At 38.3% G+C, this 19,607-nt stretch overlaps 1 long non-coding RNA gene and 1 pseudogene across 2 annotated transcripts in view; both read right to left on the bottom strand.

The window, feature by feature from the left end:
- LOC108873083 (contactin-associated protein-like 4) overlaps positions 1–19,607 on the bottom strand; it is a 102,463-nt pseudogene that overhangs the window by 23,338 nt on the left and 59,518 nt on the right.
- The window catches only part of LOC108892971 (uncharacterized), a 27,735-nt gene continuing 22,529 nt past the window's right edge, over positions 14,402–19,607 (bottom strand). Inside the window, exons 2-3 of one of the 2 annotated variants that reach the window (XR_007814811.1) lie at positions 19,400–19,510; positions 14,402–14,553 (exon numbers count right to left, since the gene is read on the bottom strand). This is a non-coding gene — a long non-coding RNA (uncharacterized LOC108892971). The remainder of the gene's footprint in view (positions 14,554–19,399; positions 19,511–19,607) is intronic. The other variant, XR_007814810.1, reaches the window with a different exon arrangement.

Consider the following 19,607-nt stretch of genomic DNA (forward strand, 5'->3'; position numbering starts at 1 on the left):
TTAGAAATTTTGGGGCTAACATCAAGCAATTTTATTCAGCATTTTTGTTTCTTGAAATTTGTGTAAATGTGTTTTTGTCCTGACATCTCTGTGACTGGTAATAAATATTTAGAGTAGTGTATGTGTTGTTGTGCCAAGGGCTCAGCTCCCTGCAAAAAAAGATCAATTGCAGTATTAACATCAAGATAGTCCTCTTAATGCTGAGTTACATAAATACAAACACAAGTCAACAAAACACAAGTAAGTTATTGCTTTGTTGCATCTGTGCTTAAATTAAGGTTAAAGTTAGGGGTTAGTGCTCAAACTGACCTGTGCTGAGCTCCAGTGGTGCCCTGCCAGGCTTGTGAATCTGTAGATGGAGTGTGGCTTTGCTCAGGTACAGCCAGACTGCACCCTCTTGGTTTGGGAGATCAAAGGTCAGCAGCAACCCTGCCTTGTTCCACGTGCGAAACTGAAGCCCCACTGACATACCCATCAAAGATGGTTCAGTCACCCTTGGCAACCACAGGAAGCTCTGGGGGCTGGTGAACGTCATGGCAACAAAAATGGGTTCAGCACAGGAAAAGGTCACATTGCCCTGAGACAGATGGAGAGGAGGAGAGGGGAAAAGATATGGTGAGAGAGAAATTATTATAGCAAAAGAGGGAAAACACGATAACGCATGAATATAAATTAATTTCCGAGGCTGCATGGCGGTGCCCTCATGCACAGAGATCTCATCAGCAAGTCTCCTTAAAGAGCATGAGAGTATTACCATAATGATAATAGCCAGCCTTAGAATAAGCACCAGCAGCTCTAACTTAAGGCACCAATGTCAACCAACCAGCTTTCTAAGGTCATAGAGGAAGTACAGGGAAGCAGAAAGGAAGAAAGAGCAAGAAATAAGATCGCAATAAAAAGACAGTTGGCCATCTCTGCGCGGGCTCATACTTTTGAGAAGTGGTAATTGCTGTAAGTTCACTGCTGTGGCAACAGTGAAATTGTTACATCCCAGGTTCCCCATTGGGAGTACTGAGTTTCTATTTTCAGTGGAGTATGCAACACATAGACACATGATCAAATCTAAAAGCTCTTTGTGGGGTAGTTAAAGTGATACACTGTAATTCAGACTGAAGAGGAGAGTGCCATAGAGATTTGTGCATTAGCTTAACAAAAGCCACAAGCACACATGCATGCATGCATGCACACAAACACACACATGCATTTACAGTAAAAGGGATGTTAGTGAGAAGACATTTTCCATACTGAAAATGTTAATTTCAACCACATGTATTTTATGCAATTTTACTATTTTTGCACTTCACAATCTGAGGTATTTCCCATCTTCATGATGTTTCAGAAACAATAAAGGACTACATTTATTCAGTAAATATTCAGTATCATGCATAATTAGGTGTCCTCCTGATACACATAAATAACAGACAAGGTAGACAAGGCATTGAACACCATGACACAAGGTGAATGTGTCAGGACACCAGAATGTATCATTGTGCTTTTGCCACAGCCACTTGGCACAGTAAAACAAGGTCAGCTGTGTTCAAGTCATAGTAATGGTTAACTCAGTTGCACTATTGCCTATTATCCATTATTATCTGTTAATGAGGCAGCAATCGTGAGTATTGTTACCAGCAATATCTATAGTACAACCCTGTGCAGTCATTAACTTACAGTTTGGAGTATTAAAAATGTTTATTTTTCATGGCCAGTAGTGGAAAGTAAGAAAATACATTTACTCAAACATTGTAATGAACTGCACTTTTAGTAATTCTGTTTTACTCTTTTACACTTTATTCCACCTTTTACTTCACTGCTTTGATTGCACTAGTTACTTTTAAGATTAAGATTATTTGCCCCATATCTACCAGTGGCAACATTAAAATAATACACCTTAATACATCAGTACCTATTAACCTATTGGGGTATTGCTAATTTTTGAGTTCTTCTTCCACCATTGTCCATATATCGTGAGAATATACAATATTTGCTGAAATAAAATATATTAAAGTTGTTGCTAAAGGGCTCAAGCTGGACTGAAATATATATGAAATATATATATGAATCTCATTTCTGACCAAAATGTTACTTATTCCCTTCATAAACACTCAAATAGATCATCATCTCTGTGCCATCCACTAAAAAGCATATGTCTGTGACTACAGCACACATATGATAATGTACGCAAACACACACATGGTTTTCAGTAGGACATTGTGAGCCAGCTTACCTTTGTAGTGACCCGCTGGTCTCTCTGTTTAGCAAGGTCTACCAAGTTCACACCATTGTAAACCAGGTTTTCCAAACAGCCGTAGAAATTTCTGTTTGACCTGACTGACCCCAGAGAGCTGAGGCCCTGGTCTGCTCCCACACTCATCTGTACAGGGCAAACATGAGCACACGAGATACAGACAAAAAATGGAACAGACATATTGTATGTGTGAGTGCAAGTGCCCATTTTTCTGTTTGTGTGTATCCCACACCAACCCACACACATAAACAAACCTGGTCATGGTCCCAGTGGGTGAATCTTGGTGGGATCTGCACCCACAGTGTGCTTTTGTCCACGGTGACGTTGAGGTGATTGCTGTGATGCTCCACTGCCACCTGATGCCAGTGCTGGTCGTCTAACAGGCTGCCCAGAGACACGAGATGCCGGCTATCAGGAGAAGAACTCCTGCCTGGAAGAAGAAGAAAACTGACATCTTGAATTTGTTTTTCAAATTAAATAAGATAAAATAAGTTTGAGTGGATGGCTGAAAACTGATATTGAAATCAAATATGTGAGGTTGCTGAATTTTCTCTCTTCTGGTTGTAATAGCTAGATATCTTGAGAGATATATTTAAGCATTTTCCCAGTGTAAAAATAGTGTCTTTTCTTGATTCTTGCAGGTTCCTACTGTTTTATTCAGGTGAAGAACTCTGCTCTGATAACTTATTATACTGTATTTATACTGTATACTGTATTTTTTGAAGGAAATGTAGACATTTCCTCTGTTTTCTTTTCTCTTCGTGAACAGAGTGAGCACCATATCCCAGCTCTCTCCTTATAAACTGGCAGTAACCAGTGTTTCCTAGGTTTTTCTTTCTCGACAGCTGAGAAAGAAGAGAAGGTAGGTGATAACACATAATTAACGCTAAGGGGAGTAGAGAAAGAGGTAGACAGGCATAAATAAATGACAGAGGAAATACTGCTGTTTCTCTGCACTCCCTAAAGTGTTGAGTTTTTGCTGAGACAAAGAGGTGAAGACAGACCTAAATGCAGTTGGCCATTAAATATAAAATAGGTATTGTAAAGCAGACAACGTTGTCTGCGTGGGAAAAGAGACAATGAGAGAAAAAGAGAGACAGACAGAGACCAAGACCGAGTCAAACGTGTCCAGTCATCAATCATCATTGATCTATCAGACAGATATGTGGCATAACAGAGGGAGACACTAGAGAGAGGGAGGGAGAAAGATATAGACAGAGGGGGAAAGACTGAAGTGTACTCAATCATCATTGATCAGCAGACTGATGTTTGCACATGGCAGAGAGAGAGAGAGAGAGAGAGAGGAAACATGGAAATGGCAAGTCAAGTGTGCTTAGTCATAACTGTTACACTGTCTGATCTTCCATTGCAACCTTGTCTCCTAGAAATCACATTTACATACTATTAATTTGCAGCAGCAATTATGTTTTTAAAGAAGCATAAAGCTGTGCATACAATATTGCATTGTTGATTAACATGACAAAACATTTATGATGAAGATGCACAGTACAGTTGCAAAATGTTGATACTGAACATATCAGCATTATCTTCACTGACAATGTAATTCACTTGTTTTCCCACATCATAATCACAACCTATGGCTATGTTTAGGCACTCAAAGCACTTGGTTAAAGGTTGGGAAAGATAAAGGTCTTGGATGAATACTGTAAAAATTGAACAGTGACTTGAAGCACGAGCTGGAACGTTTTTACTTCATTAATATTTAATCCAAAAAACCACAGTCTTTTTCAGAGTCAAATGAAGAGGCGTATCCCAACAGCAATGAATGGCAGAATACCAGATAGATGAACCAATTAGAGTAAATACTAAATGTAGAGAAAGGTTTGGGTATATCAGCACTTTAAAAGCAAAATCGTGGACTGCAATCTATTTATTTCAGTGGAAATAGTGCGAACAGTGAATTTGATCACTGATGTGAAGTTAATTCACATAGAGTGTGACTATAATGAACTTTGACACACCATTGACCAACTGTAAACTGGGACAGAGAACCAGAGAGTCCAAAATGGAGAAAAGTACAGTATTAACTTTGCCTTGCCATCCAATGTTATACAATCCTGCCAGAAAGAGCTTTCCTTTTCATATCCATTTTGCCATGAATGGTACTATTCAAAACAGCAGCCACAGCATGAAACTCAAGTTATCGTGTCACCAAACCTCCAGCAACACCTGTTTTCCGAGGAATATGTAAATGAATTAGAATTTTTCTTCTCATGTAAACAGGTTTCAAACTGAAATCAACTTTTCAAATGCTTTTTGAAGAAGAAAATGTATCCATCACATATGTAAACATAACTTTTGTTTGTTTTACCAGAAAAATACACAGGACACCTTTATAAATGTTTAGGACAAGGTAATAAAAACCAAATGGTTGTAATGAGGCACAGATTATTTTATACCCTACAGATATGTTGTTAAAACTCTTAAGGTGAATGTTTTTGTTTCAGTTCCAATTAGCTTTAGTTGCAAAGAGGATCCATCATCCACAATGATAACATTTATTCTGTAAGCGCCCTACATGCCTTGGGGACTTCAAGAAACTTTTCAGAGCTTCCATCTGTCAATCAGGTTCACTAAGGTCATCTTAATTTTTGGTAAGGTTTCTAAGGATTCATGTAGCTTTCTTCAAACCCTCTGAACTTCTCGTGCTTTATGACATGAGAAGCTGCGAAAATTTCCTCAAAGCCTTTTTACTTTTTATAGTGGAGGCTCCTGTGTTAGATCATTCCAGACAGCTCCCCATGGCAATATCACCTAATCATCTTCTGTCTGCTTATGCATTACAGCTCTTCGCTGCGACTCTAAATCTAATTTTGCTGGAAGACATTGACAGGTCTTATCAGATGTCAGATTGCTGTAATTGTTTCATTTTATTCTGTTCATCTTAAATGATTGAGGCGGCACACGCAATCAGTCAACACAAGTGAAATGTGCAACCTATGAACCACCTCACAGTAAGTGTACAGGAGGACACTGGTGAAATGTTGAGATTTTTAAAAAGTTTTGCCAAAAAGAGAAATAAGGAGAAAATGGTAATAGTTCTAGTTTTTTCTACTGCAAGTCCTTTTAAGATGTAGAAAAAATAGTAAAAATTTAACTTGATTGCTTGCTGGAAACAAGCAGACACTGTAATTGTTTTTTCCCTGTTCATTTTTATGACTGTGATATGTGTGAATTAGCAATTTTTAAACTTCAGCACCAATCAGCAATCTCTAGACAAATCCATGAAAACAACTCTAGGAGGAAACTGAAACAAAGTTTGATGTGACATGTTTGCAAAATCCATATAAACACTTGGATTTGTTTGAGACATAGAACAAGCGACTGAATGCAGGATCATTTCAGCCTTATAGGCTGTACAGCTTATCAGCTTGTCATTGTGAGTCAAACATCACCTCTGTGTTACTGTAATGAGTCAGTTGTGGGCTGTAAAATAAAGTATAGCTGGCTCTGCCTGACACAAGTGCGTTGCTTCTCTGATGAAGGCTAAGCTGTTTATTTACAACACTGAACACAACTGAGAGACCTTCCAATAAATCACTATGGATAGAGAGGAATAAGAGGATAAGTCAATAGTGCAGTACAGCACAACATTAGCTGTGACAACTGAGGTGACAGACTGTATCCAGAATGAGTCATCATCTGTGTCCAACAGACATCTGTAGACACAGGACAACAGCTACATGACAGGAATAATTTAAATATTTTTCACCTGGAACATCGGATTATATATGTGCTGAAAAAGATCTCAGTTCTTTCACTAATTTGCTAGACTCTTGGTTTACTCTTGAGAAATGTTAAAAACCAAAATAAAATAAAATAAAATAGAACAAGACAGGACCAACACTTTTGACACACTTTTGGTGTTCTCTGTTGTGCTCTGTCTTACAGTCCATTATGACATGATGGCGACTCCAGCAGGAATATAACCTCCAGTCCAAGCAGTTTCAGTATGACCACAAATCAATCTTCTCTATTTCAACCGCTTCTACATGAAACTCTGAGCATCACAGGCAGCGCCTGTCTGCTCCTTTGGGATAAATTTGAGCCCTTTCAGCTTCAGGTCATAAGTTAACCTCATGGATGAAGAAAGCCATTCACATTTACTCTGCCTGCTACGAACTTGCACAAAACTGAAAGAGATGACCTCGCCATCCCCAGAGTTCACACATATATACATATATATAAACTGTATTCTGCCTTGTGTGGAGAAATGGCCCATTTGAGAGGAAATTAGTTTTTAATCTTGAAATTGAGCTCAAAGAGAGTTTAATATATGCATGAATGTCAGCAAGGCAACTCTGTTCTTTAGCTAACTGCAGTGCAAGGACTTCACCTGCGTATCATTCTACATAATTTATATCTGGGCTGCTTTTTTTATTGTATAGGAAAAAAACCTGAGTTTTATCTTGTCTGTCTTTCTGACACATTCTCCATTCTTCATTTTAAAAAGCTCAACCAGAAGGCACAAGATTAGTGAACACTGATCTCTGGTATATTTACTTTCACACAACATCCCTGGGGTAAAAAAAAAAGAGAACTGAGCCTAATTATGAGCCAGGGAGCTACAGAACTATATTCTGACATTTTGATGAATGTATTGCAATGAGGAAATGAGATGCTTTTGGAGAGAGTACATACATTTTAATAAGCTGGTGTATTCATTCAAACAGTTTGGATGGCTCCTGGCAAACAGAGTGGAACTAAGAGTCTTCTGTTAAGTGCTGCTGAAGCTGCTTAGTGTACACAGGGGAACAAAACCCTCATAATGGGTTGTTATGGCTGGGGCCAGACTCATACTCACTGATGAGAATCTAATGCAGGAAAAGGTGAAAATCAGTTAATTACCTTTGTTAAGTTAAAGTTAAAATTCTTAAGTTTTAAGGGTGCACAATGGCCTGAACAGGAGAAACTAGTATTGCATCTTCAGCACCATAGAGCAATGCACTGGTGGGAAGGGAGAGACATCTAAAAATACAATTATAATTGTGTGCATGTTGAGAGTTATATTGTACATTGGTCCATATAAAATGGAAAAACTGTCTGACCTCTCAGTCGTGACAGCCTTTCAAAATCACCAAGTAATTTGGCATCTTGTACAAATGTAGGACAGACTCTGTTCTTTATCCATATGTGCCCTAAATGAATGATGAGGCTGACTAGCTAAACTTGGCACTTACATACCCAAAATCCATCAGTGTGCAAGAAGGAAGTTACAGGTTGTGAGAAAACACATACAGCTACAAAATCAGACTCAGACCACAATTCAGAAACAAATCACAGAGGGCTGTTTCTGACAACTCTTCCCCCAACTTGAGCAAGTAATCTTAGTATAGCAGCAAAGAAGGGGATGATGATGCAACACAATTAACCTTGTTGTCACTTTTCCAAGACAGTGGTATGTTTCATTTTTCTACCGTCATAGGGCAGTAAAAGCAAAAACAGGAAAATTGGTTTCTTAAATTATTTTATCATGCACGCACATACAGTATACAAACACTTACCAACGTGCTATTTGGTCTACATTAAAATAGATAATGGTGGGTGTGCTTACTTGCTGAAATTGTGACATTTGTTTTCACTCAACTGTTCTGTTGTTTCAGAAAGCTGAAAATGCAGAGGGAGAATGTGAGAGCAGTGGGGAGTAACAATAACTTTTTCCATACAACCAAGATTTCAAAGCCAGTTATTCTACTGTCAGACTAGTACTAGTACTACAGACCAGGAGCTGTTTCAGTATGGCTGCTGTCCTGCTACACACTTCAGACCACTATTTAGAGATGGATCCATCCTTTACTTATGTATATTGAAATCATAAAAGTAATAGAAGTAATAGGAGAGTGGAAGCTGCATAAACCATAAAACACAAGCTCAGCAGTTTAGATGCAACTGAAAGAAGAATAATAAAACAAGGTGGCACATGAACACAAAGCCTTTCATTAGAAATTTTTCTTTAATTCTTATCTGAATTGTAAGTATTTTACCACCACTTTAATCAGCAGCATGAAAAATGTGCTAAATCCAAAAGAAGATGAGCTCAGCCACAAAAAAAGATTGTGCACTGGACTTCCATAGGGTTGGAGACTTACAAGAAATGGATTAAAAAAGAGTGGTCAGCAAATATCCTGACTTTTAGTCCCTAGTGTGGGCCAAAAACATTATATCATAAATTTCCCATAAGGCCACTGAATTGATTAACATTATACAACTAATTTCAAAGGCTGAAGAGTACTCCTCATGATGAGTACCCTGATCTTAATGTGTAAGTGGAGTGGAATACCCCTTTAATTCACAGTACCAAAGCAAATCTAGCACATACAGTAAGTAGATAGCACCGGCATAAGAACAGAAACTAGTGGTCAGCAAACACCATGATATTGTCCACCACTACATTGCTGAAACAGCCACTAAGGTTTGGAAACCTCACAGCTTATTGAGACATATTGCCAAGCACCAAACCACAGACTAATCAGAGCAAAGGAATGTACACAAGCAGTCAATACTTGGCTTGGTGACATACAGTAATCCCCTGTCTCTCATTAAAGACTAAACCATTAAAGAGGCAGTCTGCAGAAACTAGCGTTATGGCTTCTATTACAACAATTACTAAGTTAGCTGCATCACTTGCAAAGTTTTCTTAAAGGGAGAACAACCTTGACAACATCTGAAAATAAATTGAGGTCATTTTGCTTGTTCAACAAAAAAACATAACACTGTGTCTGACCAGTCAAATCAGGCCTGTTTTATAACGTAACACATCACTCAGCAGACTTTGAGCAATCATGACATTGTGTGTACCAGGATTTCAGAATTGTACCTTTTCTGAGGACGAGGAGAAGCTTTCCTTTCTTTAACTCCAGGGTGAGGCTGTGCTCACTCAGTCCCTCTGCATGCAGCAGTGTCCCAGAGTTTCTCAGGGTTTTAAATTTCAGAGAGATGCTTTCCCTGGCCATCTGCCTCAGCCTGGGGCTCAACCTGTAGAGAAGGCTGCTGTGGCCATCGAAGCTCACCACATCAGAGTCTACAAAACAACAGAACCATATGTTTATACAACAGTTATTTTGCATAGTCAAAACAGTCCTTAAATGTCCTGTCTGTAGACTTTTCAGCTCAATATGTTATAACCACATTTATTCAAATATTAGTACATTTTTTTGTACACCAACCAAGATCATTGCCAAGAGGACTAGCAGCTGCACTGACAGCATTTAATGGCAACCAGGTTATATTCTGAAATATGACAGATTTGTTATTAGTTTGCTTTATGGCATAGAGAAAAGAATAGATTTCCTGCACTAAAGAGTTTACTGTGTTTTAAGTGCAAACAAAGGGAAATGTCTTAACTTAAAGGCGACAGAAATGAAAGACAGACTCTTGGAACACGACTTAAAAACAATTATCTGGTAATGCAAGTTGTGGAAAAGGTGGTTCACCAAAGTTTCATTTCTCCCACGTCCTTGAAGATCAGCAAAGTTATTTTCCCTCACAATTTGGGCTGTTTCTCAGAACACATCTTATTAAATCTCTTTCCTCATCTGTCTCTTTCCAGTGGAGCTGCCAGCATGATGTTGAGAGGACTGGGATCCAACACTCACACTGATTTCATCACATCATAATTTCTCTGCACCTTCAACTTACAAAAACAAACAAAATTCATTCTGGATACCTGTCAAAAAATGCTGACAGATTGAATAAATTACAACTAAATACTGTAATTAAAGAGGTGGACTAATTCTGAAAAGCATTTTTCATGTTTTCAAAACATTAACTTTGTATACTATTTAGTGGTGGGATTACTATTTGAAATTATCTTAACCATTACCTTGAATAAAAAAGTTTCTGAACCTTTTAGCTTTCATGTCTTTCATTAAAAAACACATTTTTAAAAATTATTTTTATGTTACTTTTGATTTTAATATTTGTAATGTTTTTCCACATTACCATTTACTTTGTTATTCTGAATGATAAAACATCTGTGTAGTTGTAATTGCAGTATTATTATATAAATATTATTATGTTTTTCTTTCAAGTTAATGCATGTTTTCTCTGAGAAAAGTAAGCTGGGTAAGTGATTACGCATAGACATAATGTAGACAGTCTATAGAGAAACTGGTCTTTAAGCAAAGGTCTGAATATGAGAAGCAGATTACAGACTATGAGGCATCAGTCATGCTACTCCAAAGAAAATGATACACTACTGTTGCCCATCTTGGTGGTGAGTGTTCCTGTGCTGACTCTACAAATCTGCCGCCTACAGTGTCTCTATTGAAGCATCAAATTAGAAATGTCACCTAGGATGCATCAATTATTGCATTCAGTGCGTCTGGACCTTTCCTGCTGACTGTGATGCTGGAAACAGCTCAAACTCCAAATTTTAAATATTCAAAAGTCAAAAGTTTCTTTTTCTTCACCTTTTGGATGAAATGAGGGAGTTCCCAGCATCTTCACAGTCTAAAACCCATTTCTTTGAGCTGTAAACAACTGTTTAATCAAACTGAACCAACAGACAAGCACACACGTTTGTGCCAAGTCCATTCTTATCAAAAATAACTGATTCTTGTACACGGGTCACAAAAACAATGTATTTTCACAACATTTCATGTATTAAGTTTTTTTAGTTCCTTGTGTTTTGATATGCTATTTTATTTATGCTGCATTATGGTTTACAAATGTCTTAACTTTTGGCCTTCTCTTTTAAGCATGAGGCATTTTCACACTCAAATTTGCATTGTGTGTGTTTCGGGGCAAAGAAGAACTGGCTCGACTTCTCACTGACATACAACTTCTGCCTGTAGTCATATAATGAAACCTTCTCTGCCAAACAGCAGACACAGGAAGAGGCAAACTTTCTGTTACTGTCATGGTCACAGCTGTTGTGTCCTCTCCTGCCTCCTCTGTCCTCGCTTCTTCTCTTCCCGTGACGTTTTTGGTTTCTCTGCGCATTCCTCACCTGCACAGCAGGTGGGCTCCGTCTGTTACACGTGACTCATTCCACACTAACCCTGGTCCGCTGGTCTGCTGCCTCCTTCCCACCTGCTCCTCATCTATATATGTATATATTGTGTACATATAATGTGTATTATTGATTTTTACATGCACATAAAAAAATCTGATGGAAACATGCCTTTTGAATCTCATTAAGATACTGTCATGTTTCCAGTTCATGCCTGTAAGTGATACCTGTAAGAGATGAAAAAAAAACAGAACTGACTGTAAGGACATCCATAGGCCTCCAGTCTGAGTCCGATCCGACCATTGGGATTCCAGTCCAGGGGGATCAGGCGAACATAGCGTGCGATCACTGGGTGCTGAAGCTTGTGCTGGACCACACTGTCTGCATTAGTGTTACCTGGAAAGGCCTGGAAAAACACATCCACAGCAGAAAGTAAACTAGTTTTCTTACTTTCCATAAATGCATCTATCCTTCTTTTGCTTGTGAGACATCATAAAGAAGCAACACAAAGATGTCTATGAAATTTCTCCCTCTGGATCTTTATTGTAGTAAAGCTTACTACTAAGTGAACATGTTCTTTCATCTGTTCATTGAAGTTGAACTGCAATCCCCAAGGCCTCTGTGAGAAGTGGTACATTTGATTTTCCTCTTAATGAAGGGAATATCGTGGAGATAGGGTGAATGGTTCCTCAATCAGGTAGAAAATTAGAATTGTGAAGCACTAGGCTGTAGTTTCATATGTATTATACGTTTTGGTAAACACCTGGTCCATGGAGAATAACATTTATTAACCTCTGTGATCCTAGCACAGTGTTTCTGGATTTTTTTTCCCTTTAAGCTTCAATTTGGACCTGATCTTATGCCCTTTTATCAACTTTGCTTATAAACCAAATACATTTTCCCTACTTTTAGTCTATTATTTTATTATATCAGATGTTTCTTTCTTTCTGTTGCTTTTTACAGTGGCACAGAAGTAAAAAATAGTTCCTCATGTAAACAACATTTTGTTTGATTGTGCCCTGTCTGAATCTTAATATCTTTGTGAGTCATGTCTGTTCCTCCTAAATTAACTCTAGTTCAGATTTTTGTCTTGATTTTCTTCTCTCTTCTTCTCTTTCTTTGCTCAGCTTGTTTTTAATTTATATGCACATGAACTCAACCTACAATTAAAGAGCAGAATTTCAACACTGTTAGGAAGTAAGGGGGCTGAATGATAGCTTAGTGAGCGATGTCTTTCTTCAGATGGAGGACATCCACCTGGCTAAAATGTCCTTGAACAAACCACTCAATCTCTGCTAGCTCCAGTCTGCTGCACTGTGGCCAATCCTGACCCCTAGCCTCCCTGTGGAGGTGGGCAAGATAAAAAGTCTCTAAAGGATCAATACTTATGACAAAAAGTTCTATCTGATGCTGGGGCCATAAATAAGTCTGAAAGTTAACATAGGAGATTAGATTTCCATAGAGGAGGAAGCAAAGATCTAGCACATCCGCATATCTACATCCCTGTGGGCTGCTGTGATGCTTCCTCCTATGCAACCTCCAGAAATGACCATTTCCTGCTCAGGAGGCCGAGGAGAACAGTGTAGTTGTGTACATGTAGTTGAGCCTCTGGCTTTTGAAATATGACCTAAATTGAGGTATTAAATCCTCCAGTGACAGACAATGATTGTAGAGAGAGAAGGAAAGGGAAAAAAGAGTGCAGGTTTGAGAAACAAACTGTCTTCAGTACCGACCTTTGAGGGAACAGAGAGGGAAAGTTAGTGTAACTCATTTGCTCTGTTGTACCATTCACTTTTACTGACCTCCTTTGTGAGAGTAATGGTTTGCAAACAGTTACAAGACAAGAATCAATGGCACAAATATGTCTTTCAGTCGAGAGAGAAAAACTTGAGATGTGGTGTGACCATCGCTTGAATCAAAAATCAAAGTGAAAGTTTAGAAACATCATATTATGAAATATTAGGAGTGGAACAGCTTCTCTGCTTTATTTCACTGTGTGAGGTTTGATCAGGTCTGACTGACAGTACTGGCAACCTACACCAACAACTGTCATCACATTTAGATTCAAATACTGCTAAACTTTGGTTGTTGCACAGGAACATGTGGCATCATCTTCTGCCATCTGAATGCAAACTACTTTAAACCAGAGAGAAAAGCACAGACTCACTCAGAGTTAGAAACTGATTGAGAAACCAGGTTTTAAGGATCTGTAACATTTCCATCTTATTTTAATGAGAAAAAAATAGAAAACACAGAAAACAAATGACCAATTTAAACCACTCCTGGTAAAGATCCATGCATCTAAAACAGTTAAGTAAATGTATCCCGTATGTATAATCTCAAACTTCACACCTACACAGTCTGCAGCAAGTTTCTAGCTGTTCCCATAGAGCCTGTATTTGCATTTCAAGATGATGCTCATTAACAGAATCTGCGGCTTCACCTGTCCTCTTGGGAAATCTAGGATGTACTTCCAATCCCCTTACTTCCATTAACTCTTCAGGATGCTATACTCCCTGGTTAGAAGAATATACAGTATATTACCAACACCATCTGCCCTTTCACACTTTTGTAGCAGATATGAAGAGAGAAAGCAGAGAGAACATGAGAGGGGAGGAGAAAATTAGCAAACAAGAGAGCATTACAACAGCCTCACTAACTCTAGCCTCTAAGCTTAAAGGAAAGAGAAGTCCTGGCAGAACTGTGACTGATGAGGCAGCTCAGCAGTCGACTCTGTTTCCCCGAAAGCCATAATAAACTAGGCTGACTAATATGTGGAGCTTCAGAGGGACTTTTGAGACATGCTGTGGATTTATCTCGATTTATGCTGTGTGAAATCAACAAGCTTTTAAGCTGTGAGAAGCCCTTTTCTGTTCACTCTCTGAAAACTCTCAGCCTGACATTAGGTTTACCCTCACTGTGAGAGACTTACCTCTCATCAACTTTAAACTGAAGCTGTTTGTCACACCATCACTGTAATAGGGAGGATTTTCTGTCTGTACCAGAAGATGTGAGGTAATGCTCGACTGCTTCTACCTTACTATCTCAGCACGGGGGTTTTCCTTGCCAAACTCACTGTCCTGATAAATCAGTCATACTAATACACAGCTGTCGGTGTAATTCTATACAGTGCACTCACTCCTATATTGTCCTCCTGTCGATATCTGTTTCCAGTTGTGTCCTGTGTCACTGAACATCAACAGGTAGGCCGTCAACCAATCAGAGCTGCCATACCGGCCTTGTGTGGCAACAGCAGTGATTTGTGTTCGCCCTCCCAGGTCAACCTCCAATGACTGATACCTGTCTGAACTCAGAGGAGACCAACCTCCAGCACCTGGGCAGGGAGAGAGAGAAATACATTTGAATGATCCAAAGAATTAAATGCTGACTTTTATTTCTCAACATAAAAATCATAATGAACAAATGCTGATAATAGCATTAAGTGTAGGACACTTTTCTTAAGAAGATCGCTGAAAAATCAAAGGGGAATAAAATTAATTAATACATATCAACAAACACTTGGCTATGGAAAGATCTGCTGAATCCGTTAAATACTATCACTACATTGACAAGAACAAAAAAGTTTTCAGATAAATGCAAATTAATACAGAGTTTTCAGTTGTTTCTTAAAAGAAGACAAATCTTACTAAACGTCTTTCATCAGACACATATTTTTCCATAGTTTAAAAGCCCTGAGCACAAATGCTTTTACCGTCTTTCTTTGATGTTTACTTTGGAACAGTCAAAAGAGTTTAATCTGTAGCTTAAAGATTGTTCTGTACATAATATAACCTCCAGCTGAGACATTTATGACAGACACCGCAAGCCTTATGCAATATTAAAAGTGTCCAGTTCATAGCAGACCTTCATATAATCTGAGTACCAGTGCAGAGGAGCATAAAATGAAGATGCGGTAAATAATTAAAATACCAAAAGGTGCATGAGTGTGTGTTTGTGTGCATTTGAAAGTGCTGAGTCACACCACCATGTGACATTTTACTGCCAGAACACCATCCTATACTCCTGTATTTGTACTTCTACTATTATGAGACATAATGCATTCCTTAGACCCTAGATAGCCCTCGGTCATCAGCACTTCTGGATCTTATTTTACTCTCCTTTCTTATAATCAATTCCTCTAAATCCTTAAATTTCCCTCAGCTTAGATGCCTAACCTATGGAGTTTTTGACCACTAGCAGCAGTTTTTACAAGTGGTTCCCCATTTTGTTTGGGTCACGAATGAGAACGTGCACACATCCTACCCTTGGTTTTACGCTATTTTGCTAAAGCACAGAGAGAACTTTAAGCAAGACAATATGGATGTAAATAATGCAGGATTTGAAATGCTTCAAAATTGCAAATATTTTATGAAGAAGCAAACTTGTTTGTTGCACTTCAAGGATACAGGCAAGTTACAGTTTACACTGAATGTAAACATAAACTTTTGTTTGTTTAGAAAAGAAAGAAAACTCTACATCTCAGCTTATCTCAGCTTAAAATATCCCACCTGCCCTGAAGCAGCAGATTATCCAAGAAAATCTGGCAAAGAAGTATGGAAATGGTCATCACGATGATAGAAGTATTATTATATTATCATATCACTTAACAGGCCATAATTCACAGTGATAACAGAGCAGTTGAGATGTTTTTGTAACTTTAGATGACTGCCCACTTTTGAGTGATTTTGAAGACATTTCCAATTATTAATTACATTCACAGACTGTAATCAGTGTCAAATTTGGTCTGACTTTTTTACAACGCTTGTCTGAGCTTTTCTTACACTTTATGGCAAGTTGTCAACCTGTCTCCTCTGTGGTTCTTCAGCTCCTGTGTGCGGACTTGTACACGGAGACATGTGAAACAGGAAGTGGGGAAAGAAACATGAACATAAATTATATTTTAATTTTTATTGCTTATCTTGGGAGGCCAGGGTGGGACAATGGTAGGTGAAACACTGCAATATAAACTGCAAATTTAACATGTTCAAAACTCTAATATATACTAGACAGATTTTCAAGTTTCAAGTACTAAATATCAATAAATATCAGTTTCAGTAGGGAATTAATTCATCAGGTATATTGTTAACAGGCAGTAAAAACAACATGCATAATAGTGTGTGCGAAAGCATCTGTGACTACTCAATCACTTATTTAACTTTGCCGTCCATGGCTTGTGACTTCCTGATAAGCATTTACTGGATAGAGCACTTTTCATTTATATAATAAAGAAACAGGCTTGGTTTTCAGTACTCTCATTGCTTAGTGTCATTGAATTTAATGTATGTCCTCCTGAAAAGTCTATGATTTGCACAGAATTACTAGGTTTAAATGTATGCATTTGTAGGCAATTTATTAAATAACCACCAGCAGGGCCAGTGGAGCAGAAGCAGCAATTTTGATAAATGGTATTTAAATTTTTAAACGCACTGTGATCACAATTTATATGTGACTGCAGCATTTGTCAAATTATTTGATTGGATTAGCTTTTTGTGGAAAAATGTGACAATGTTGGTGACATCTATGTCTTGCTTTCAGTCCTTTCACTCAGATCCATATCACAGTCAGAAATTTTTAAATCCTACCCATTGGCGCTTTAATTTATGATTCAAATAATTTGAGCTTCGATAAAAGAAAAACATGCATCTGGTATTAAATAAGCTTTAATGAGTAATCAGTGATTGATCACAGATGTCCCAGACGACCAGTTAAGGAATCTGAGTAAAATTTGCATTCTTAATGCTGCTATCTCATAGGTTAACGCACAGGGTAATAGTGCAACAAGACTACAGCAGAGTGTTTTGAGGAGGCAAGAATCACTTAGTGTTTCTCTTAAACAGAGCTCTGTGTGTGACTCTGCTCATTTTGCTTGTAAATTAACTCTGAATGAAGCGGCTCCTCAGAGAATGACTATGGAAGATGAGGAACATTAGCAGCAGCTGGAGGAGGAATAAATGAGCAGGGGTTTGATTTCTACACAGAACAGCTGGGATTCAGGAATTAAAGCAGTTTTAATCTTTACATCAATGAAGCATTTTGTTAAATTGTGAATTACTATTGAAGTGTGTGTGTTGCTTTCAAAACTGAATGAGATTTATTGATCAGTCTAAACTCCATACAGTTTAGGAGGAGAGTTGATAAGGCATTGTAACCTGAAAGGTCTTACTGTTAACAAGAAATCATTAACAAGGCTCATGATTAGCTCAAGATCTAATGAGCTAAATCTCACAAATACAGAGGAGACTGCAAGATTTTGTTTGAGGGAACACTCAAAGCCATCTAACATTTCATCTCAAAGTGGTGGTTATACTGGCTCTATGTCTTCCCTGTCCATGTTTAGTATGTATGGCACACTTGGTAAAAAATGATGCTGGCACTGGCGCAGTACTACATCTGTTTTTCATTCACCATAATGTCTTCTTTGTTTTTGTGCCAGATAAAATACATGTATGTACAACATCAGAAGCTCGTCTTCAGTGTCCTTCCTTTCAGTGTCCCTCGTGTTTCATTAATTCATCTCTTTCCCTCTCTGCTTTTCAGCTGTACAAAAAAACTAACTTATGTTTTGACACTAAAATGCATCTGATCTTTCTTTAGAAGCAAGTGATTCTCCTTTATGCAGATCAAACTCAGATCAGTAAACAGACTGAGCAGGTTGACTGAAGTGAGGGAAACACAGCGGGTGTGTTGGCGCACAGCTTTTGCCATCAAACACACCGAGGAAACAGCAACCCGTGGGCTGTGCTTCCTGCAGTCTCCCAGGTGGTGAAAATCATTCAGATCCTCTGCTGTGTCGAAGACAAAGACATCACAGTGCTTCTATCCGATTCTTGTCTCTGGTGTGAGTGTAAACCAGTAAACCAACTCTCCATGCCAAAATGCACCTAAAACGGGTGCATTTTCCCATACCTCACTTTATCAGCACAGTTTTTTACACTCATCAACTTACTTGTCAGTTATTTTTTTGGACAAAAGTCGACTTATCTAATATATTCACCTAAAAACTGAGCAAAAATGAGGCAATAACCACTGTACCTTCCTCTGACATTATCTGTCTGTTTGTCCATCATTCACCCTATGAGGTGTCTATCAGTTTGTGTGAATCCAACTAAGACTTCTTTTGATGTTGTGTGCAGTGTGTCCTGCAGGGAAGTGAATCATGAGGTGAGTACATCAGACCAGAAACAGGGGGGAGTTTCCTTTTACAGCTTCCTTTATCTGCCACAAACCTGGAGATAAAAGGGAAAAAGGAAGGAAAAGAAAAGAAGACTTGAATGCAGCAATAACTTATTGATGTTAAACTGCTAAATTTTATATGAGTATTGCTGGGAGACATGGAATAGTTAAAAGATCACACTGTGCTCTAACTGACATGTAACAAGCCTGGAGGATTGTCTGTTTATATATGTCATTAATATAGAATATTAATTTAAGTTAATTAATTTACCTCATAGAATAAATTAAACATAATATGAGATGTCAGCATTGGGGTTTAAAGGGGGAAAACCCTGTTTGAAGCTATCAGTGAGGTGTCTTTGGGCAGTTTGTGTGCATAACTCCAAAGTGCACTCATGAAGTATCTACAGTGGGAGGCCATGGTTGTTTTGGGAAGTGCATAAAACATGTGAATATATTCTATAAATATGGAGAGGATACAGCTGGAAAAGATCATCTTTAAGTTGGGCAACTGAAATATATACTCCTCAGATCTTTTTAGAAGAGGTAAAATGAATCCAAAACAAACCCGCAGAAACACAACCTTCATATTGGATTATCCCACGAGCAAAAGGTAAGTAACTAAAAGGAGTTTTTTTTCTGTTTACCGCACTGTGATTTGATTATGTGTTCATGTGAAAAGCATTACTTATCTTGTAGCCAGTACACTATTTCCTGACCTTAAGGCCTAAGATGTAACAACGTTCTTCTTAAATATTGATGAGTAAGACCACAAACATAGTGTGGAATGTGTTGCTTTAATTATGTCGGCCCAGTATTTACTGGATTTGCCATTGTCAGCTAAGACAGATGCTACCCAACAACCCTGCTAATCAATATTTCATAGTTAAACAGTTTGGGGAGAGTCCCCTGCTAGAGTAAATGTGCAAGTTTGTGTAGTACAATACCCACCACAGATATTTATGAACCAAAAACACATGAGAGCTGACAGCGGTTTGGTAGCTCACCATCTCTCCGGTTCAGCTTAGCAAAGCCTGGTCCGTGGCTGCTAGACAATTGTGAGGAGCTCCTGAAGGATGATGGCAGCAGATTAGACACCAGTGGACTGTGACACACCTCTGTGAATCACAGAACAGGAAGAATGATTAAAATTGCAACATAATTTGCAGGAAACAAGATACTGTTGAAAACTTTGAGTCTTCCTTGCACAGTCAG

This window comes from Lates calcarifer, linkage group LG16_LG22 (assembly GCF_001640805.2).
Source record: "Lates calcarifer isolate ASB-BC8 linkage group LG16_LG22, TLL_Latcal_v3, whole genome shotgun sequence".
Lineage (NCBI taxonomy): Eukaryota > Metazoa > Chordata > Actinopteri > Centropomidae > Lates > Lates calcarifer.